Here is a 23,396-nt window from a genome sequence, read left to right as displayed (position 1 = left end):
ACCAAATGTTGATTCTGATACCACAGTGAAATCCAAACTTTGGGGAATCTTTCTTCCAGGGGAAACAGTACTAACTGAATATCTGCAATGCCCTGCTGGCGCAGTGGTTAAATGCCTGTACTGCAGCCACTCACTCAAAACCATAAGGTTGCGAGTTCAAGACCAGCAAAAGGGTTCAAGCTTGACTCAGGCTTGCATCCTTCCGAGGTTGCTAAAATGAGTACCCAGATTGTTGGGGGCAAATTAGCTTGCAGTTGTAAACCGCTTAGGTGGTATGAAGCAGTATATAAATGAAGCTTGTTTGTTTGTATCTTCTGCAACTGACACGTAAGCTCTGTGAGGATAAAGGGTTGTTTAAAAAGGTAGCAAAGAGCATGAGAAGAAAGCAAGTAGCCTAGTGTAGCACATGATACCTATGGGCTGAAGGTTGTGCACATAATTTGATTAATATGAAAATGTGGCTGCCTGGATTTGGTGAGCAGGAATATGGTAACCCTACTTATTACCTCTGTTAAATTGCATCATGTTGCTTTTTGGCCTATCTCCCTGGTTACTGAAATCATGCTACATTTTTTACCTACTCTCTATAAACAGTTTGCAATTCCATCTCATTATGCAATCTATTATCTAATAACTGAAATCTGTTAATTGTTCATATCCACATTGAAATTACAGATGAAAATAGACCATTTCACCCAAATGAGCACTGTATTGAGGAATACTACTAAATACATATTTCCAGTCTCATGTAATTTGTTTATGTTACCTATCATTCTCCTTTTATCATTCAGTCATGCATACTCAGTTTCGTCTAATGCCGAAGTAGTATACAGTGTGCCCGTGTCATATGCTATAAAGCCACGCAGGGAGAAGGGGCGGCATGTCCCTTAGGGAGTAATGGGGTGCACAGGCGGCGCCGCACCACCATGCCAACACATGCACAAGCCGCATTCATTTAAATGGGGCTCAAGCATAGGCGGTATTTGCTTTAATCCCTCCCCAATGAGCTCCGTACTTCCACCTCCCTCGATGCTTTCAAGAAGAACTTGAAGACTTTTTTGTTCCGCCAGGCTTTCCCCACCGTGAGCCGGGTGGTCATGATCTCCTTCCCCTGGCAATGTTTTTGGTGTATTCCCATTCTAACACGAAGCCACTTGTATAGGGTGTTGTTAGTTTTTTACTGTTCTTAATTGTTAACTTTGTATTATTGTCATGCTGATGTTTTAATTGTCTTACTCTTTGATGTACACCGCTGTGATCGCTGGAATAGCGGTATAGAAATTAAAATTTTTATTATTATTATTATTATTATTATTATTATTATTATTATTATTATTATGCGGGGGAGTCCAGAACGGATCTCCTACATAAAGCAAGGGCACATTATAGTAGTACAGTTCTGAAGATCTGTTTAAATACCCTACAGGCACAAGATCCTGCCTGATCTTGGAAGCTAACCAGGGTCAGCTCTTATTAGTACTTGGATGGAAGGCCATCACCAAATACAGTGAGCCTGTGCCATACGCAGGCTCGTTATCGGTGGCTTTCAGCTTACACTGAAGCCGTGCGGCAAATGGGAGAATGGTGCACGCACCCGAACCCCATTATATCCAATGGGGCTCGAGCAAATTTGCTTTTTGCCTTAATTGGGGGGGGGGTTCCAGAACAGATCCCTCGCATAAGGCAAGGGCCCACTGTACCAGGTGCTGTAGACTATATTTCAAAGGAAGGAACTGGCAAAACCACATCTGAGTATTCCTTGTCTAAGAAAACCCTATAAAATTCATGGGGGTCACAATAACTTGCCAGGGGCTTGAAGGCATTTACACACACACACATTTCTGAAGACCTCATCTAGGGCTAGCCTTAGTAACAATTGTGTTCCCCCGCTATACTAAAAATTCTGTTTAAGAACTAAGGGCCCAAACAGACAGGCTAAAATAAAGCTGCTTTGGGTCACTTTGAAGGTATGCTGGTTAAATGACACACACATCTTAAGAGGCCAGAAGCTGTGCCAAAGTCACGCTGCGGTCCTTAGGACTGGAACGTGGCTTAGGTGTGGCTTCCGGCATCTTAGGACGCATGCATCATTTAAACAGCATACCTCCAAAGTGACCCAAAGCAGCTTTATTTTGACCTGTCTGTTCGGACCCTAAGTTAACCTGCCAAGGCCTTATAAAACCATGTGTGCTACTTTATTCTTCTATGCAGTTACCAATTAATTTTGTATAGACTAATGCTAGAACAATGTATTCTGAAACATGTAGCAGAAAGAGCCATTACAAGCTCTTTCAAAAACAAAAACATTAAAATGTATTTGTATTTTTTAAGACATTGCTATCTGTGCTCATGTTAATGCATTTCTCTAAATACTACCTTTTTTGTCAGAGTTATCACATTTGTCCTAAAAAGGAATGACATAAAATGCCTGAAAATATTTGCCAGCAGGGTTTGCACAAAGGTGTTCATTTATCAAGTTAGGCAGACATTTTACATGCCTACATATCTATAAGCAGGAAATTTCACTTAAATAACTGCATGTTCTGCAAAGAAGTAGAAAAATACTCGCTTTTGTGCCTAGTCCCAAACTTCTTGTCCTGATAGACAGATAGACATAAGAGTAGGAACTGAAAGAGAGAGAAAGGCAGAGAGAGAAGAGAGAAAAGCACATTATTTCAGAACGCTGGGGGTTAACCTAAACCTTATGATTTCTGTTTGTATGTGCTGACCTCAGTAACATTGTGACTTAAAGGTTATCCATTGATTTCTGGAAATCAAAAATACAATGTAAATTAAGCGCTGCCAGTCAATTAGTTCTTATCACAGTCCAGCAGTCTCTAGTAATGGGCTGACATGATGCTCTGTATAACAATAGAAAAACAAGTCTTTTACAGCCAGGTACCTGTTCTCAAAGGTGAGACGTGTCCCTTTCCCAAGAGCAGATGTAGCTAGCACTATGATTAATGCATTTGCACATGGTGCAGGGCTGACGTTAGCAGCTGTCAGCAATTTCATATGGTATGGGCTGAGGTTCAGCTCTTACCATACAAGCTGGATGCTAACTGCAGATGTATCTTCTAAATGAACCTGCTGTGCTCTCTCTGCATTGTTATTTTTCTGTTTTTAAGGAATCAACCATTGGCAGCTCAGTTTTATGGAACTTAGTGGGAGGAATTAATTAAATAAATAAATAAATAAATAAACTGACTATAGTCTACAATACATTAATTTGAGCTTTACAGGACACTTAAAATCATTTTCTGTGATTTAATATCAATGAATATTATAAAGTCTAATATTTCTTATAGCCCCTCTGGCAGCTTTTGCTGAACATCTAAACTACCTAAGTCATTAAAAGGCTTGTCATCACAGATTTCTAGATAGTTTTGTCTCTTGTAAATTACTGTGACTTAAAATTATAGCTGTGAGTACTGATTTCAACATTAAACAGGGGGGAAATACTTATCTGCTGTAATAATTCTCAAAAATAAATTACAGTTTTCCACAACTCATAACTTCATTGTATACTTAGCTTTATTAAAAACATATCCAGGAGTACCTGTGTTGGCCATCCAAAATCCACAAAATAGTGATACCTTTATTGTACCAATAAAAATGTACAAAATATATCATATAAGCTTTTCAAACTCCATACAGGAGAAGGAAAATAGATGACAATGTTAGAGTCACAGGCCTACATTTTGTAAAGATCTTGGGATTTTTTGTTGTCAACTAAGATGGTCTGGAGGGATATTAATGCAAACAGAGGCCACTTGTCTCTTTGGTTATGTGCACTCTGGGAGACAGAGTCGTAAAATCTAGGCAATAACATTTCAATTCCATTAGTGACAGAAAATGTAACTTCCCTTGAGATCCAGACTGTTTCTATCCTGTGTGAGGCTACCTGCCCCTTTCTTACGCACAGAATGTTGAATTTCTCAAGAAGTCTCTGTACTGTTGCATCTGGAATAACCTTTAGGTACTGTATAGGTAAAACATGCCAAATGCTGTGCCAAAAAACAATAGTTTTGCTTTTGTTGTAGATAGAAACCTCAAAGAGCTAAGTACCCTGTTTAGGATTCCCCTGTTGTGGCTAAAATATATTATCCTCAAATCCATTAAACATATCCAGGAGTAGCCATATAGCAAAATACAGTAACATTCAAAATCTAGAAAATAGCAATATCTTTACTGCGCCAACCAATAAACCTCCTGTATGTTTTTTAACACCTTTGCCTAATGAAGAAGCCAGTGGAGCTTTGAAAACTTGTGTATGCATTTTGTGCATCTTTGGTTGGCCCAGTAAAAGTATTGCTGTTACTGGGTATTGCTGTTACCTTTACTGAGTCATTCATAAAATTTCCCTGATCTATCCAAATAAGTTTAAAATGTCCACTAAAAATATTCCTTTCTCACTCTTGGAACTGAGATTGGATCTGCTGGCCACTAAGGGCATGTATTTCATATTACTGAAGAACCTGGTTTCTTTATTTAAGAAAACAACTATTGCATAATTTAATTAATTTGCAGCCTTCTTTACTATACAGAACTGAAAGTACTAGAAAAAGCATGAACTCAGAACATTTGCAAATATTTTCAGGAAATCTCTAATATTAGCAGAAAAACAGAATGTCCCCTTCTGCTGCTGAGTTCCAGTATTTGGCTGCAATTATTCCTCACTATACTGACTGTAGTGCCCATCATAATCATAAATCTCGTGTTCTGATCACCTCCTTTGCTCGCTTTCCACCTGCCAGAGGCTGCCTATAAAAGCTCAGGCTGTGGTTTGTTTTTGCTTTTGCTTTTTAGACAGCAAAAATTTAGAGCTTCCATTACAATTCTGGCATAACCATATCTTTTAGTGCCAACGGTGCTAACCATGTGGGCAAGCAGCAATAAATAGGGGTGCCCTACATTTTGAGTGTGCTGTTTGCGGACAACTGGCACCGTGATTTAGAGAGCAGATGATTCACAAATGTGTTCAAGCAAAAGCACCATGAGTCTCAGCAGAGGAACTAGCTGCAGAAAGAGGAATGAGCATCTGATATTCTCTCCTAATTTTGAATGGAATTCTGTTGCTGAATACAACCATATTTCTGCCTACTACCATAATGACAAATTAAACAGATGGTATATGGACTCTGTGAGAAACATTTCATTAGGCCAGCAAACTCAGTACACACCAGCTGCTCTGGCCTACTGACCGTGAGGGAATTTTGAAAACACCTCTGCAAAAGAATTGCTTTCCTCTGGTTCCTCGTTTCCTTCTCACAATAGGTTGTTCTCTTTTGTTCTGCCATTGCTTATGTACAGGTATACGGTAGGACTGCTTTCCCTTCTAATGGATAATAGAAAACCAGTTGGAGAAGGCAGGCGTGTAATAGGGAATAAACCGTCCTGGTGTGTGTGTGGGGGGGGGAGGAAATGGGTTGGGCAATATCTTTCTTCCTTTCTCATAAAATCCAGAACCTGGGTGGTCTGATGAAGCAAAATGATGAGAGTACTTCTTCACACAGCACATAGTTTAACTATTGAATTGTCCAACACAAAGGCAGTATCTTTCTTCCCTTCTTATAACATCAGGACCTGGGTGGTCTGATCAAGCCAAATGATGACAGCACTTCTTCACATAGCACATAGTTAACATCGTTTAACTACTGAATTGTCCAATACAAAGGTGGTGAAGCCCACCCACTCAGATTCTTTGTAGGATGTTTAAATTTACAGGAACAATTCTATCAGTGACTACTAGTCACTAGTCCAGAGGAGATGCACTATGGTTGGATCTGCACTGCAGGAATAATCCAGTTTGATATCAGATACTATTGCTCAATGCTAGTGAATTCTGGGAACTGTAGTTTTGTGAGACATTTAGCCTTCTCCATCAGAGAGCTCTGGTGCCACGACTAACTACAATTACCACAATTCCACAGCATCAAGCCATGGCATTTAAAAGTTGTATCAAACTGGATTATTTCTGCCATGCAGATTCAGCCTATGTTTTTTGCTACTAGCTGGTGGAGAACAGAAGTTGCAACTGTGCAAGTGTAGCAAGAGAAAACAGAACTATGTACAATGTGCCCGTGCCATACGTGGGCACGCCATATACAGCTTTAACCTTACGCAGAAGGTTAAGCTGTGGGAGATCTAATGGTGTGTATGTCCATGGAGCATATGCCACACCACACATGGGGTGTGTAAATAAATGGGGTTTGAGTGTACGTGTTTTTCCCCATACGTGGGGGGATCCGGAACAGATCCCCCATGTACGATTCATCCTTCCAACAGTATGGATATAAGCACAAGGTGATGCACTATTTCTTATATTCTATAGCTTTTGTTAATTTTACAAAAAACATAAACGTGATTTCATTTTTAATACATTATTTCACTTTTAATACATGCTGTGACGGAGTCACTGGGCCGACTTGGGTTTCCTGACAGCCAATCATGGTTCAGACTGACTGTGAGGGGAGGGGACATGTCCCTCTGGCTTTCTAGTAACAAACTTTGGCAAACTCTGTGCTGGGGTGACAGCACATGTGACCACAGAGAGGGCTCTGAGTGCTACCTCTGGCACGCATGCCATAGGTTCGCCATCACTGGGCTAGTTCTACCATTGGCTGTAAGAGGATGCTGGAGCCCATAATCAAAAGGGCTGAAATGCTCAATACTATCTACCACATCATTTACAACCAATAAGGCAAAGCAAGGTTTGCAAATCAAAATATCATTGTTTTTGTGGGTTTTTCAGGCTATGTGGTCATGTTCTAGCAGAGTTTCCTTCTGATGTTTCACCAGCATCTGTGGCTGGCATTTTCTTTCGCACAGATGCTGGCGAAATGTCAGAAAGAAACTCTGCTAGAACATGGCCACATAGCCCGAAAAACCCACAAAAAACCATAAACTGTGAAATGCCTGCAACTGTTATATTAATATCACCATACCATGTTTGAGCTATTCTACCAAAGTACAGTCTTGCTAAATGCTATTCAACAAAGTTAATGTTTTTCTTATAACAGAATCCTCTGCCTGAGTGAATTTTAAACCATACAGGCACCGACAAACACATGACCTAAGATTTTAAACTTATAGGAGGAAGACACTTGGGACCCTAGCCCTTATATATTTAGGAAAAGTGTATATAAAGGATGGATGCTGGGCAGGTGTCATTCATGAGGGACTTTCTAAAAGTGAGAGGTAAAAGGAAGCCTCAAGGCATAGAAAGGGGGTCACATCACCCATGCATATCCACTTTCAATACTTTATAATCATTAATTGTATTTTTAACTACAAGGACAACAAAGACAGCTAATAATATGATAGCATGGTGATTCCTTCACTATACAGGTAGCAATACAGATCGCAAGTGCTTGCATAGTGTGTAGATCACAATCTGCCTATCTTCTACTTGTTTTCAACCCTTTCTAAACTATAGGGGAAAAGTGAGAGCAGCTCTTACTTAAGCAGAAAGTGAAATAAAAAGAGGATGGTAAACTTGAGGGCAATTCAGCACAGTTCTTGCTTTCTACTTATGGAGATGATATTTGCATTAACTACCACCTTCCTATGTTCAATGCACTTCTTACTGGTAATCTTCACAGTTGGTTTTGAGATGCCATTACCCTAGGAAAGGAGGGTTCATATGCCTGAACTAGTCAGGGCATAGCTGCAGAGTTCATAGTTTGTCTGAAACTAGAGCAAGTGAGCTCTCCTGGAATGCTGTTGAAAACAAAAGAGGACTGTTAAAAGCCAGCTTCCTTTCTAGACATTCACAAAAGCAATTTAGGTACTGCCTGCACCAAATCTCTACGTCAGCATTCTTGCAGACAAGTAAATTTGTCATTCTCCCTGACAAATTACTCATTATCTGCTCACAAATCAAGATAACTTTATATTAGCACCATGCTGCAAAAGGGGAAGGGGACTACATGAAGAGGCAAAAGACATTAAACAAAGGTGTATTTTAATGTTTGAAGCACCATATTATCTGTGATACTTTAAATCTAAATGACAGAACCAAAAACTCAAAAGCTGATAAGTCTGATTCAGTCTAGCAAAGAGACACTTTTTGTTGGTGTTTGTCTAAGTGATCTGTCTGACTGGTTCAGCCTATTCTGGAGAGAGATGTACACCACAGTGCATAAAGTAGGGCTTCACAATGTTTGGGTGTTGAGGCAACCACCTATCACTTGTCAACCATTAAAAAAAAGGAACAGAATCCTGGGATGTGTAGTTGTGTGAGGCACTAGCACTCTGCCAGATAAGGCTAAAAACCTTGTAAAACTGCAAATCCCAGGATTCCAAAAGATGGAGCTGCAGCACTTAAAGTGGTGTCAATCTGCATTATGTCCACAGTGTAGATGCACCCTCAGAAAGACTTACCAGGTGCTTCTATTCTCCAGACATGTTAAGTGCTGCTTGTAACACTTTTAGATCCTAAAATTCTTACATGTTGTTGCTGGTTTTGTTATTTTATGTGCTTTTTTTTTGTTGCTGACAGATTAGAATTCTGGGTTCCAGTCATCTGTTCCTGGGTCTACAAGAAGCATCGCCAAGGTGTGACATTAACATAATGTATTCTTTCAATGTGGTCTGCTTTTTGGCTCAAAGAACACTAACAAAAAATGTAAATCTTTGCTTCTTGCATGAAAGAAAGAATAATTTCAAGAGCTTCCCCTCTTCTGAGTTTTGTAACCTTGTGCAAAAACACAAGTTTTGTACAAACAAAATAAATCACAGAAAACAAAATGTTGTTTTTTGCACAAATTATTTTTCTTTTTTTGCAAAGAAGACCCAAAATACTCCCCCCTCCAAAAAAACTTGCAAAAATTAACTACTTTTACTACTATTCTAAATACACATCCAAGAAAAAAAGACTGTTTCTTTGCTCTTAATGAATACTTATGATGATGAAGTGCACAGCCAACCCCAAGAGCATGTTTTTTAAAAACTCTGATTGCTTAGTTTCAGTTGAACCATGTTAGTGCAACTGCATTAGTAGCCCCACTGGATGATCTCCATCTGGAGCCTGATAGAAGAATGACTCCCTGTTGATCCTACTTTTACAGCATGGCTCACCACAACATTGTACTGGATTGTCTGTAAGACTTGGCTAGAATTAGAAATGTCGGAATAATGCAAACCCCATGAAAATACCTAAATCCAATTGTTCATCCCAACTGGCAGAGGCCTACTGAGTTGACTGAACCTGAGTAAGGATTCACTTAAGTTCTCTTTGTTTTGGTGAGTTTGTTCTGGTTAGTTGTAACACTTGCAATAAAATCTATGTTCAGTTGCAAAGGTGTAGTAAGTATACAGTCTTCCCTCCAGATTCGCAGAGGTTAGGGGGGAGGAGAACCTTCACAAATACAAAAAACCTGTGAATAATGGGGGGGACTAGCATGTGTGTGTGTGCATATGCCCATTTCCCCCTCCAAAGCCTCATAAGCTGTTTGAGATGATGGGAGGCATGGGAGTTTGTGCTAGCTGCTTCTCCATTCCCTCCAAAGGCTTGGGAGAAGTCCGGGGACCTCTCTCAGGCCTTGGAGGGGAAAGGGAAAGGGTGCTTTGGCCACGTCCTCCTTCCCTCCAAAGGCTGGGGAGATGTACAGGGACCTCTCTCAGGACTTGGGAAGGAAGGAAAGAGGGCGCTTTGGCTATGTCCCCCTTCCCTCTGAAGATTTGGGAGATGTCCAAGGACCTCTCTCAGGCCTTGAGAGGGAAGGAAGGAGGGTGCACTTCAGTTCCAAGGCTTCAGGGAGCTCAATTATTTGCGAGTCCCTTGCTGTGCGTGCGCACCCTCCCCGCTTTTTCCTCATACAGCAGGGGAAAGCCTGGGAGGGGCAGAGAGGAAGGAGTGTGTGTGCGCACAGCTAGGGACTTGCAAATAATTGAATCCGCAAATCTGGAGGGACAACTGTATTTATTTATTTAAAATATTTATATCATAACTTGTCAGAGTGGCTTGGGGAGAGCTTATAGGAGATGCAGTCCAACTACATTTGGAAAGCCACAGATGCCCATCCTTACAGTCACTGAATGACACTACTGAATATAACCCTCGGGCATGGCAGGAGGGGGATTTAAAACTAGTTGAAAAATTTAGCAGAGGTTCTGATACTAATTTTAGTTAAGTAATAGTTAAAATATATGGAGAGAAATATATTTCAAAAGTTCAAAAGTTTGCTTCATACGTGGTAGGGAACACATCTTTCCATTTCAAGTTTTTGTGGCTATTTTGAATTATGGAGAAGTATTGTTGTTGTTGTTGTTGAGTGACTTCAAGTCATTTCTAAATAATGGTGATCCTAAGCAGACACTACCAAGGGATTTTCTGGGGGTGAGAGTATGTGACTTGCCCAAGGTCACCCAGTGAGTTTTTATGACCAAACTGGAAATCAAACTGTGATCTCCAGAGTCATAGTCCAATACTCAAACCTTTACAACATGATTGCTGTCTTGGAGAAGTATATATGCCTTAATTCACATACTTTGTTCATGGAAAGAAGGGGCTATGACAACAATCAAAGCCTGCCAAATATATTTATTTGACATTTGAATGTGTGTGGCAAATCTAGACATCTGTATTGTAGTAACTGGAACAAATCCATAATGACTAAGCAGCCAAACAGCTGTTAAAAAGAAAAAAAATTCAACTATGTAAGTCTTTTAGCACCACACATCAGACATAAAGGACCTAAGAAATTTATAACAATCTATTTCTCAGTGTTTACTCTTTTTTATGATCCATTTGTCCCTTCCATTACACTGAAAATATTGTAGAATAATCTCAAAATTTTTTTGCAAATTATGTATCTTGCCCTTTCAGTATAAATAAAAATCACACACATAAATCAAGACTATATGTAAGGAGAGAGAGACTTGTATTGGTTCCAGACTCTAGTCCCTCTTGTGCGCATGAACTCTTGCTGACATTGCTTATGCTACTATGAAGACACTTAACATTTATCTTACCATATTACATCACAGCTTTATAACATTCTGACAGGAATACAAATTACGAGTCCCTCCAAATATTACAGCTCCCCACATTTCTCACTATTGGCTATACTGGCTCAGGTTACTGGAAAATAAAACGTTCCTAATTTTAATTCTAATGGAAAACACATTCCTTTTATAGCTAAAACAGTAGTAATGAACCCACATATTATTTTTAAAACATCCAATATTTTTATCAGGTTTCCCTGAAAGTCAGAGAAAAAGATGTTAATGTGTAGCACATTACAAAAAAGTACATTGATTGGTGAAAGGTCACAGTTTAGCAGATTTCAATACCAGTTCTACTGAGAGATTGAAATAATTTAGATCCAGGAAATCATATGTAAGTAGAGTTGCCAGAGTGAATCCTGTAGAAAGTCATGTGAGGTAGGAAAGAGTCCATCAAATGATGCATCTTAAAGGAAGGGAGGTCCCAATAGATGCAGTTCAGTTGGTGGACAAACCCATAGGCTACAACTGTTTCTTTCTTTCCTGAAAACTCATCATGGACTGGCAGCCAGTGGCTTGAGGACCAGCATTCATCCATGGACCACCTGGCTGGGAACACTGCAGTTAAGCATGTAATTTTTCAGGATTGGGGAGTCATATGGAATGCTTTCACACTGGTAAAATATTACAGAATCCTCTTCTTGATTTTCCAGGACCATAACTTCTGCCACTAACCCCAGAAAAAAACTTTCAGGAGAAGGCAGCTGGCAGGTAGTTCAGCCCTATCATGTTGATAATTAACTGAAATAATTATGTGGGAAAATGTACATGGAACACAAATATCTCCATTACAGAGTACACAGATTAATTGTTTGATTACTACAAGCATTCTCTTTAAAAAAACTTTACTGTGCTACTGGCTTCATGCATGGTCTAATCTCTGTTACACTGCATAATATATGGCTTTGTCAAAGGAAGAATTAGAAACAGGGTCAAGAGTTTTAGCAAGTAGCAATAGATTAAAGGGCTTACTTAACTTTTTTTTAATTGCATGAACCTTCTGCAAAGTCAATTCTATGAGCTGAATAAATGAATAATTATACTGCATTGCATGTTAATGATCGGTGTGCGCTTATTTGGAGCATTTAAAAAAAACTATTATCTTCGAAGAAAGCGTACTACATCCTCATTTATTGCTACCAGAGCCAGTCCAAGGACATAATCTGAGGACACGAGGCAGCAATCTTGGTGGAGCTGCAGCTGACATATGTAGTGCTATTCCACACACACCAGTCTTATTTCAGTTGAATGTGCTTCTGTGTCATATGTGTACTAATTCCTGTCAATTCATTTGTACTATTCTTATATATGGGGTATTTCAACTTGTGGCCTTTTAGTCTTTTTATGAGGTCTGAATTTAATTGATCTTGTTCATTGTCAGTCTGTTGTTCCCAGCCTCAATCCATGGAGAGAGGTGGGTAAGAAATACATATTTATTTTTTGCTGTATCTGCAGTGCAGAAATAAGAACAAATCATTAAATAGGGAGTCTGTGAACATCTAGAAGGCAATTCCATAATCACAAAAAGTCAACACAGGTTTGAGAGAAAGAAGTCATGCCAGACAATTCTAATCTCTTTTTCTGATAAAATTGCTAGCTTGTTAGATGAAGGGAATGCAGTGGATATAGTATATCTTGATTTCAGTAAGGCTTTTGAAAGGGTTCCCCATGACATTCTTGCAAACGAACTAGTGGAATGTGGGCTAGACAATGTAACTGTTACACGGATTTGTAATTGGTTGATTGGCCAAACCCAAAGGGTGCTTAACAATGGCTCCTCTTCATCCTGGAAAGAAGTGACCAGTGGAGTCTCACGGGGCTCTGTCCTGGGCCCAGTGCTATTCAACATCTTTAACAATGACTTGGATGAAAGAATTGGGGGCATACTTATCAAATTTGCAGATGACACCAAATTAGGAGTAGCTAATACCCCAGAGGACAGGATCAAGATTTAAAATGACCTTGATAGATTGGAAAGCTTGGACGATGCCTTTCTACAACAAATGACCACATACTAACAAAATGAATTTCAACACGGAGAAATGTAAGGTACTGCATTTAGGGCGGAAAAATGAAATGCACAGATATAGGATGGGTGTCACCTAGCTGAATGAAACTATATGTGAAAGGGATCTGGGAGTCCAAGTAGACCACAAGTTGAACATGAGTCAACAGTGCGATGTGGCAGCTAACAAGACCAATGTGATTTTAGGCTGCATCAATAGAAGTATAGTGTCTAGATCAAGGGAAGTAATAGTGCCACTCTATTCTGCTCTGGTCAGGCCCCACCTGGAATATTGTGTCCATTTCTGGGCACCACAATTTAAAAAGGATGTGGAGAAACTGGTGTTAAGGAAAATGCACCATGGGACATACAGTAGAAGAAATAAAACATGTATGTGAAAGTCACTATGACTAAGCAAAAGCAATTAAGAAGCCACACAGGTGAAAAAGCTAATGTAATTTAGAAGGCTTGAATGCCAAGGACAGAATTATAGAGTGTACAATTGGAAACATCTGAGATTCATTAAGTGTACAAGGTGAAATGATGAAATCCTTAAGTATGGGTTGAACTATGTGAACCAATCAAATGAATGTACATGCCCACTGGGTGGAAACTGACTAAGTGGGTGGTGTTTAACAATGGCTATAATAATTGCTATGTTTGCCTATGTATTTTGTGGAGTAGTTTGGAGTATTATGGGTAGTTTGAGTAGTTTGGAGATATTGGAGATATTAGAGATTGTGAGGGCATATAGTATTTGTATATAGTAGAATAAAGTATATCTTTTATATAAGACTACTGAGTTGTCTGGTGTCTTGAGTGAAGATACAAGAGCCAGCAGAATCCTGGAGAAGTTTGAAGACATCTGAGGAACAAGAGTGAGAAGGCTTGGAGAGTTTGTCAGGGTCTTCAGCCTATTCTCTGAAACTCTGCTGCTTTGGAGAGAAGCATTAACCACTGACCAAAGCTGGTCAGCACCGCTGCATAACAAGGTGGTGAGTTAGAGCCAGAGGTGAAGAGCTACAACTCTCATCATCCCTGACAACTGGAGCATGTCCAAAGGAGGGCGAACAAAATGGTGAAATGTCTGGAAACCATGCCGTATGAGGAACGACTTAGGGAGCTGGGGATGTTTAGCCAGGAGAAGAGAAGGTTAAGAGGTGTTTAAATACTTGAAGGGATGTCATATTGAGGAGGGAACAAGCTTGTTTTCTGCTGCTCCAGAGACTAGGACCCAGAGCAATGGATGCAAGTTCCAAGAAAAGAGATTCCACCTGAATATTAGGACAAACTTCCTGACAATAAGGGCTGTTCGACAATGGAACACACTCCCTTGGAGTGTGGAGTCTCCTTCTTTGGAGGTCTTTAAGCAGAGGCTGAATTTTTCTACATCCAATAAGACTCTTTCTCTCTATAAAGCATCTGCCGGGGATGCTTTGATTTAGATTTCCTGCATGGCAGAGGGTTGGACTGGATGGCCCGTGTGGTCTCTTCCAACTTTATGATTCTATGACACCACTTTAACTGCCATGGCTCAATGCTATGGAATTCTATGAACTGTAGTTTGTTGTGACACCATCTGGTTCCACAACAAACTACAATTCCCAAAATTCCATAGCATTGAGCCATGGCAGTTAAAGTGGTGTCAAATAGGATTATTACTATATTGCAGATGCATCCCCTATGGTGGTGGTGGTGGTGGTGATGACGGCAACAATTTAATTCTTTTCCATTTTGGTCTGACTGCAGCAATGTTGTTTTTAACATTGATGAATTATATTGATTTGACAAATAAAGTGTCTCTAACAAAAATCTCAGTTCTTTGTGCCTTAGTTTCTTCTCTTCTGGATACCTTAACATTGACAAAATGATTTTCCTTGTTCATCAAAAGCTTTCAGGCATGGTCAAAGGAAGGGAACAGCATCACATCATCCGCAGCAATAAGCACTGGGGAAATGTATTGCCTTTCTTACCTGTGTTTCAATGCAACTTCCTCCTGCCACTTCTGCAGCCAGCGTTTTATGTTGACAGAAGCCAGAAGTGCCGGCATTAAACAATCAGGAGGCCCTCTGTGTGCATCTGCTATGAAAAAGGTTGCTAAGCAACAGCAAAGAGAAATTTTTGTTCTTACTATTCTATGGCAGATTAGGAGAAATCTCACCACATTTTTCTTTTACCTTAAATTTCAACAGCCAACCCAGTCTTTAAATTAAATTACATTTTTTAAAAAACGTCTTGAAAGAATTGCACTTTTAGGGAAGAGCGTGCCAGAGGAGGTGGCCATATGGAGCACAAATAGAGAGAAAGAGCCTTCTTGGATGTAGAAAAATTCTTTTTGACAGCTCATTGGGTTTATTTGCTATACCCTGTTCTTCTGCCGTCTCAGCATCTATTGCAGCAACCCCACAGGAACAAGAAGCCATTAGCAAATTATCGTCTGAAATGCAAAACTCACAAAAAAGAAAACCCATCAAATATTCAAGGTTTTCATACTCCCTAGTTAGTCTTAGCACATCTCCCTAGCAAAGGTCAGATCTGATTGAATTTTAGTGGCAGCATTTTTTCGAATACACATCTTGGCCTTATATTGAAATAGAAATATACTGGCAGGGGGTAGAGTAGGCATAGCATCAAGTGCAATATTAATAAGCTAATATAATCAAATCGCATACACAAACCACCGAGAATATTCAGCTGCCTAATTTGTTATTCTAAGCATCCAAATTTACAACAGAGAGTGAGATTACTGAAAGGATTCCATATTCAAAAGGATAGTTTTGTAAGAATTTGGAGGTTGAGTAAGGTAACGGTTACCTTATAGGCTAGGATCCAAACAACCATGACAGTGGCAAACTGCTTGTGTAAGTGAAGAGGAGAGCAGTTTCAAAACAGTTTGCAATTAAAGCATGGGGATCAATTGGCCAAAAATAAAGAATTAGTTTAAAATACCATTGGATTAGAACAAGTCTTGCATCAGCTGATACAACTCTACGGTTGACCCTCAGCACAAACAGTAACAGTGTGATCCTTAAACACAAATATAAATTTTGATATTTTTAAATACTTATATTTATTCAGAGACTCTTTTGGCAGAGAGGCATGGAAAACACAAAGTGGTTTAACATTACTAAATACAGTGGGCCCTTGGTATCCGCTGGGGTTTGGTTCCAAGACCCCCTATGGATACCAAAATCCATGGATGCACAAATCCCTTTATATACAGTGGGTTTATAAAATGGTGTCCCTTGCATAAAATGGCAAAATCAAGGTTTGCATTTTGAAGTGATATTATTTTTGAATATTTTCAAGCTGTGGATGGTGGAATCCGTGGATACAGAGGGCAGACTCTATATGGTATGAGCAAAAAAAAAAAAAGTACATTGATGGGTGAAGGGTCATAGTTTGGCAGATTTCAATACCAGCTCTAATGAGAGACTGAAATAATTTAGATCCAGGAAATCATATGTAAGTAGGGTTGCCAGAGTGAATACTGTAGAGGACTCCTGTACATCTCATGCTTGTGTAGAAGAGAGAGTTTCAGCAGGCACTGCTTGTCAAGCAATCAGGTAAGAAGCAACTGTTACTGAAATCTCTCTTCTACCAACCATTAAAGGTACAGGAACTGTCTAGAGTTTTCACTCTGGCAAACTTGTATTTAAGTGGTGCTCATGCTCCTCTGCTGACACCAACTGGATACAATCCCACTTATGTAATCTTAGAATCAAAGAACTAGAAAGAAAGACCCAATAAACTTTCTGTATGCCCCTTTGGTAATCACTAACCAGCACATTTCACATCACAGAATCTCTCCCAGCCTTGGGAGCAGCATTAGAGAAATGTTCTATTATCAAATGTTATATTATACTGATCAGGCATTATATATGATATATGATCTGGCATTACACTGAGCATCTTTAAATGAAAAGGGCAATTTAAAAATGATATTAAAAATATAAATGTCTCTGCCTGGTTATGTTTCTCTGATGCTGTCCATGAAGTCCCAAGGAAATATCAAAGTGCATCAGGAATAGCACTTCATGTCTAGTGCCCCCAAGTGTTCGAATTCAGTTGCAAGCTTACTGGGCTGAAGTTTCACTAGCTTTCAAGAATGCTATGCTGGCAGTAATACCAACCTACCTAAACATCCAGCCAGCTGACCCAGAGTCAGTTTAGACACAGCAAGCCTTACAATGGCTAGGCCTGAGAGCTGGCTGCCCAGTTCAGTGAGTTTGTCTGTAATGTGAGCATTCTGCCTTGCTTTGCTCTCTTTACTGCTATCTTCAACCTTGATATCTGCCTCCATACAGGTATGCCAATAGGTTTGCAATAACTTTCTGTGTGAGAATTTTTGAAGAGGTCCCAGCTGAGAAGACTAGACCTCCTTTCCCTATGCAGTATAGTCCCAGTTCAGATCTTTCCCTGACTTCTTGTTGCTGTGTATCTTCAAATTGTTTCCAACTTATTTTGACACTAAAGCAAACCTATTGTGCAGTTTTCTTGGCAAGATTTGTTCAAAGAGAAAGTTCAAAGAGATTTGTTCAAAGAGATTTGTTCAAAGTCCATTCTTTCCTCTAAGGATGAGTGTGACTTGCCCAAGGTCATCCAGTGGGTTTTCATGGCTGAATGGCGATTCAAATTCTGGTCTCCACAGTCATAGACATAGTCACAGTCACAGTCACAGTCATAGACATAGACACAGTCATAGACACCACACTGGCTTTCTTCCCTTGCTAAGATTTCAACAAAACCAAAACAGAAAGGGAGCTTCATATTACAGATTTAACCAAGCACGTGGAGCCTAGTGCTAGTTCTGGAGCTTCTATTTACACTGCTTTTGCCCATATGGTTGACATCCAATGTGCTAACAGTACAGATCTTGATCCCATTCTAAAATTATCTTGCCCACAACTGGACACCTTTGTTTGGGGGAATATCCTCTGATTGCACGTGCGCATACACACACACAACTATACCCATCTCTCTACTGTTGTCCTTCACCCTGCACACTAATGCAATATGACAGACCTCTCTGTATGTTAATGATTCTTTCTCTCTGAAGCCTAAGATCAAACATTATTTTGCCAATAAATTTGGTGGCTATATTTTTGCATTTGTTCAAATGAATTTGATCAAAGAGCAGGCAATAATACATGTTATTTTGCCCTTTATTGGGAAGCCACAACCAACATATATGAGCTGCACTTTGGTTCATTAGGAATGCACTGCAAATACATTTAGCTTGTCCTGTCTGCATTTATCTACTGTGACCTTATTTTCCTGTCATTCCTCCCCTGTTTGCCTGGTTTGGTTGTTTAAAAACTCTAAGAAAACTGTAGTTAATGTAATTTTTAAAATGTAAAAAATATTTAAGCAACTCAAGTGCTTATGTATTAAGAGTGTAACAATGATTTTAGTGTTTGCTTAAGGAGCAGAAGCATTATGTTCTGTGCTGATCTCCTTAACACTACAATGCATCTGCAAATATAGAGAGTGCAAGTGACTTAAAATAAAGGTGGCTTTATTTTAAAACTAAAACTATACCAGAAATATAATTGGGAAGATAATAGTGGGCAAGAAAGTCATGGGCAGAAAAGATCTAGTCAATCCTAGCTGTCCCTCAATACCTCAAAAATCCCTGCATAAAAATTTCCAATTTAAAACAGTATTGTATAATTACAGTTATATCAAGTGGCTGATCCAATAATCAAATAAGTCATAGAAAAGAATAGTAGTCTCTAATTATTAAGCAGTTGTCTGAAGTCTGAACAATTTTAATTTTGATTTAATACAATATTTGGACACATGTCTGAGAAACATTTCAAAAGAAGCATCTTTATTCTCCTTCAGTATAATTCAAATTATATTTTGATATAATCACCTTTATACTTGTATATCATGTCTCAGTTGTTGCTGTGAGACTTTTGCCACAGGTATTGGGTCCATGCTTACTTTTCTAGATTTTTTTTTTATATTTCTTCTGTGTTGGTATTAGCCACATTCTAACACACACACCTTAATTTAAAGATGTGGGACCGACAGGCTGAATCCACACAGCCATAATTAAGAGCAAACCCATCAAAGTCCATGGGGCTTAAGCAAGTACTGACTAAACTCACATTGATTTCAATGAGTTTGCTCTATGTGTGACTCAACTTGGATCCAAGATCATTGCTCTAGTCAGCTGATCAATATACATGAACCTAGCATTCTACTTTACCTCTTGAACAACAATATTAGCACCAACTTTTTTTAAAAAAAAAACTGGAATCTGCAAGCGCAACCAAGAAAATGAGTTCCAAAGGAGGAATTGTAAAAATATGCACCAAGCCAATTTTTTCCACATCCAAACCTGTGATAATTTAAAACCAGACTATCACAGAATTGGACTTACTGCAAATGTTGAACACCATGGGTTGAAACATTTGTCTTCCCATACTTCTGAATATAAGCATAGCCAAATTTGGAGACAAAAGTACTCACTTGCTAAAACTGCACAAAGACATACCTCATGCGCTACTAGTTGTCTTATGAAATGGAAATAATTCCTATTTAGTTGTTATGTAATCTGCTTTTATAAACACAAAAACAGAAACAGAGCTGGACCAAGCAGCTCTGCTCCTAGTGTCAAGGATGATGTGTAGTCTCTACATAGACATGCCTGTATATGGTGCATGGACATCTACAAAGAGGAGGCCTTCATGTGTACATGCAAAGTCTTCCACATAAGCAGCAATTCATGCAGCCATATAGCAATAGCAGCAATAGCAATAGCAGCTTCATTTATATACCGCTTCATACTGCCTAAGCAGTCTCTAAGCGATTTACAACTGTAAGCTAATTGCCCCCAACAAGCTGGGTACTCATTTTAGCAACTTCGGAAGTATGCAAGCCTGAGTCGAGCTTGAGCACTGGCTAATATTGAGTGGCTGCAATACAGCCACCAGGGCTCCTATTGCCCATATAGGCAAAAACACCCTCCCTACAGACAGCATATCAAAGTGAAAGGCTATGTGATGGATGCAGGGTTGGGGGCAAGAACTACTTGCCACATCTCCATCTGAACTGACATATTTATGTAAGCAGGTTAAACCATGCTGCCATAGAAACACAGAGTGATGAATATCTACACCACCACCACCTCACACAATTACATATTTGATATTGTGTCACAAAACATTAACAGTTAACAGTTCTGTTAACATTAACAGAACAGTTTAAACCAATGAAATGGCTTTTCATAACACAGTACTGTGGTCAGTCTGTTCCATAAACAAAACCTTCAGACATATTTTGAACAAAAAAATTAGCAAGATCAGTAGGAAAGAATTTGGTAGCAAAGTTACAGTACATATATCACAACAAAACATATCAAAGCTTTCTTAGTTTAAGCTGTCCTGATTGTCAACAGTGAATTAAGAGTTTTATGAAAATTATTTTTGAAATAGGTTTCTTATAAATTATCAAAAATGCCCCATGTAAAATCTCTCCAATCTTCTTCCACCGATAGTTCTTAGTCATGTTCAATGTCTGTATATTTTAATTGTATTTAACTAAGAAGCATTCATCAGTTATTTTTGCAATATAGCTTGAGATTCAGTAGACTTTATTTTACTTTGAAGCTAACTCATTGATTTCTGATTATTCTAGTTCAGTTAGTGAATTATGTGTTCATAAGGCCTAGTCTCTATAATCTTTATATTGGCGCGTAACTGACGGCCCAGAAGGGGCCGTCTCGCGCCGCCGCAGGTTGCAGCGTCCGGGAACCGCAGCAGCCAAATGGTGCGGTTCCTGGATGCTGCCAAGAAGGAGCGCAAAAATCGCGCTCCTTCTTGCTCCCCGGAAGAGACACCGCGAGGCGCTAGTCGCGCACTTGCGGCGTCATTTCCAGGGTGCGACGTGCAGACGCACAGCGTCTGTTACGTCAAGATGGCGGTGGCCGTGTGGAACGGCCGCTGCCATATTGTACATATTCACTACGTACTAGGGTTAGGGGGGTGCGGAAGCACCGCCCCTTCCTAACCCTAATATGTAGTGAATACGTACAAAATGGCGGTTTGTAGCCCACCATTTTTAACATTTTCTGTTTGGCCTACACATATTTTAAACTGTGTATGCACCACATACAATAACCAGAGTTTAACCCATTGACACTTACTGACAACCCAAGTTCTTTGGAGGATCCATTAACACCACTTCTATTGCAGTCATGAATTTCCTTCTCTTGCATGATAGTTTGATTTGCTTATCCACTAGTAGAACTGACATGCAACATTCTCCCTAATTTTGCTACATAACTGGCTGGGAAAGGGTAAATGGAACTTCTGCTTCTATGTGTGTATGCATGTGCCTTCAGTGCCTGTTCCTTCTTAGGCAAGGAATATTCAGAGGTGGTTTTGCAAGTTCCTTCCTCTGAAATGTAGCTTCCAGCACACAGTATTCACTGGCAGTCTCTCATCCAAATATTAACCAGGGTTGAACCTACTTAGCTTCCAAGGTCAGATGGGATCTGATGCCTTTGAGGTAGGGCAATCATTTGTTTTTGTTTTTAATGCCATAAATTGCACTGCCCAACATTAGGTGTTGTATTGTGGAAAAATAAGATGGCAGGTATCCTGCTTACATACAATTATATTGCCATCACTTCAGCACAACCTTAGGAGACAGATAGCAGAAGCTGCATGAGAAGCTGCATCAAAATGTATCAATGTATTATCTAACAGATAATACCTATTTAGGTGTTTGATATCCACTGGTATCTAATGTGTGAAAAATGCATGAGTTATCCCTGTGAAATAAATAATGATGTGGATAATGGTCAATTGATTGTTCAAGTCCCTATCCATGTGGCAAGAGCCTTACATGTCTTCCTTTAGAATGACAGTGAATATCCATCACCTGGTTTACACAGCCAGTACATATGTGGGGATCTAGGGGGAAAGGTTAGACTGTGTTTTCTTACCAGTTACTAAATGACTGACTAGGGCTACATAAACTTATTCTGTCTTTGGCAGTTTGCAGTGCTGTGTAGACAATGGCAACAGATATTACAGACTCATTGCAGGCAATTTGCTATTTTCTTTTTAAAATAGTATTATTATTATTTTTAAAAACTGCACCTACCTTTAGGGTCACCAGATGCCACCTGAAAATGTGCTCTTCCTTTTAAAAATAGAGTTCAAAACAATAGCTTTCTCCCATCCACTTTTCCCTGGACTTTTTATCTGCCTCCTACCTACTGATAACAGGTGGGCCACATAGCTGGTGGCACAGGAGGAGATGAAAGGGAGAAGCTTCAGCTGTCACCTCCTCTATTTAATCAGTAATTTTAAAGGAGCAGAGAAAAGGTCTAGGTCACAGCTTGACAACTCAACTTGCACTCAGATGGTTAACTATCTCCACCGTGGAAGAATCTCGTTTGAGTAAAAAACGAATACCAAACCTCCCCCAGCTGGAATGGCTTTCCGGTTTCTTTTCTTATAAACAATAATAGAATGATAGAATGTGAAAATAAAGGTTAAAGTGTATTGTAAGATAGACAGACTGACAGACAGATCGATCTGTCTTCTAATGCAAAACCCCATAGGTATCCCTGTCGTTGTTGTTTAGGGAGATGAAAGTTGGGAAGGGGTGGCCATGTACATTTATTGATTATCCTCATTAAATGCTAATACACACCTGTAAAGGCTCTTTCCTTAGAAAAAGAGTTTACCTCAAAACACATTTGAATAACATACTATCCTGCTAACCGTGCCTTGTTCTACAACAGTGAGGATAGTTTTGTTAAGTTACTCTAAAGATCAGTAAAGGTCCTTTACAAATACTACTTCTAAAGGCACCCAGGAGACCCTGATACTCTCTTGGTTAAAGATCAGGCTGCCCTCTATCTGGGAATGGTGTCACTTAGCTATCACACAATTCCATCACGTCACTCCTCAAGGCAAAGGTTCATTTAAAATAGACCCAAAGGTCTCATTGTTCCCTTAATGTGCCCACTGTACATGAAAGACTTGGAGGGCAGAAAGGCAGAGAAAAGGAAGATGAAGCTGCTTAGCCTGATTCCTTCTCAATGTACTGAATCCAATCGATATGCTTCAGAAGATTTTGCCCCCATCAAAAGCACTGTGCTTTCATAGAAACTTCTTCTTCTGTAGCAACCTGCAGACTCTGCTGGACAAAGATTCTGTGTGGTGTGACTTTTTGTGCAGCGCACTCCCCCCCCCCCCCCCCCCCGGCTCCACTTTATATTTTCCATAGCAGGAAGGAGTTGTTTGAAAGCTGGGGCTATGGAAAGTTTTTGATGAGGAATCTTGAAATTACAAATGCCAGTGGCACACCGTTAACTCCCAAACAACAGTCAGTGCTCCCTGAAGAGTTAAAAGCA

General features: G+C 39.6%; 1 protein-coding gene across 4 annotated transcripts in view; it reads right to left on the bottom strand.

Annotated features, from left to right (window-relative positions):
• Positions 1-23,396, bottom strand: part of SMYD3 (SET and MYND domain containing 3) — a 550,856-nt gene that overhangs the window by 318,753 nt on the left and 208,707 nt on the right. The window contains exon 1 of one of the 4 annotated variants that reach the window (XM_042445889.1): positions 14,989-15,064. The exons of the other annotated variants lie outside the window; for them this stretch is intronic. The gene's annotated coding sequence lies outside the window, so the exon portion shown is untranslated. Of the gene's footprint in view, positions 1-14,988; positions 15,065-23,396 lie in introns of those variants that run through there. 4 annotated transcript variants of the gene reach the window in all.

Source organism: Sceloporus undulatus, chromosome 1 (genome assembly GCF_019175285.1).
Source record: "Sceloporus undulatus isolate JIND9_A2432 ecotype Alabama chromosome 1, SceUnd_v1.1, whole genome shotgun sequence".
NCBI lineage: Eukaryota > Metazoa > Chordata > Lepidosauria > Squamata > Phrynosomatidae > Sceloporus > Sceloporus undulatus.
This window is presented reverse-complemented; position numbering and strand designations above follow the sequence as displayed.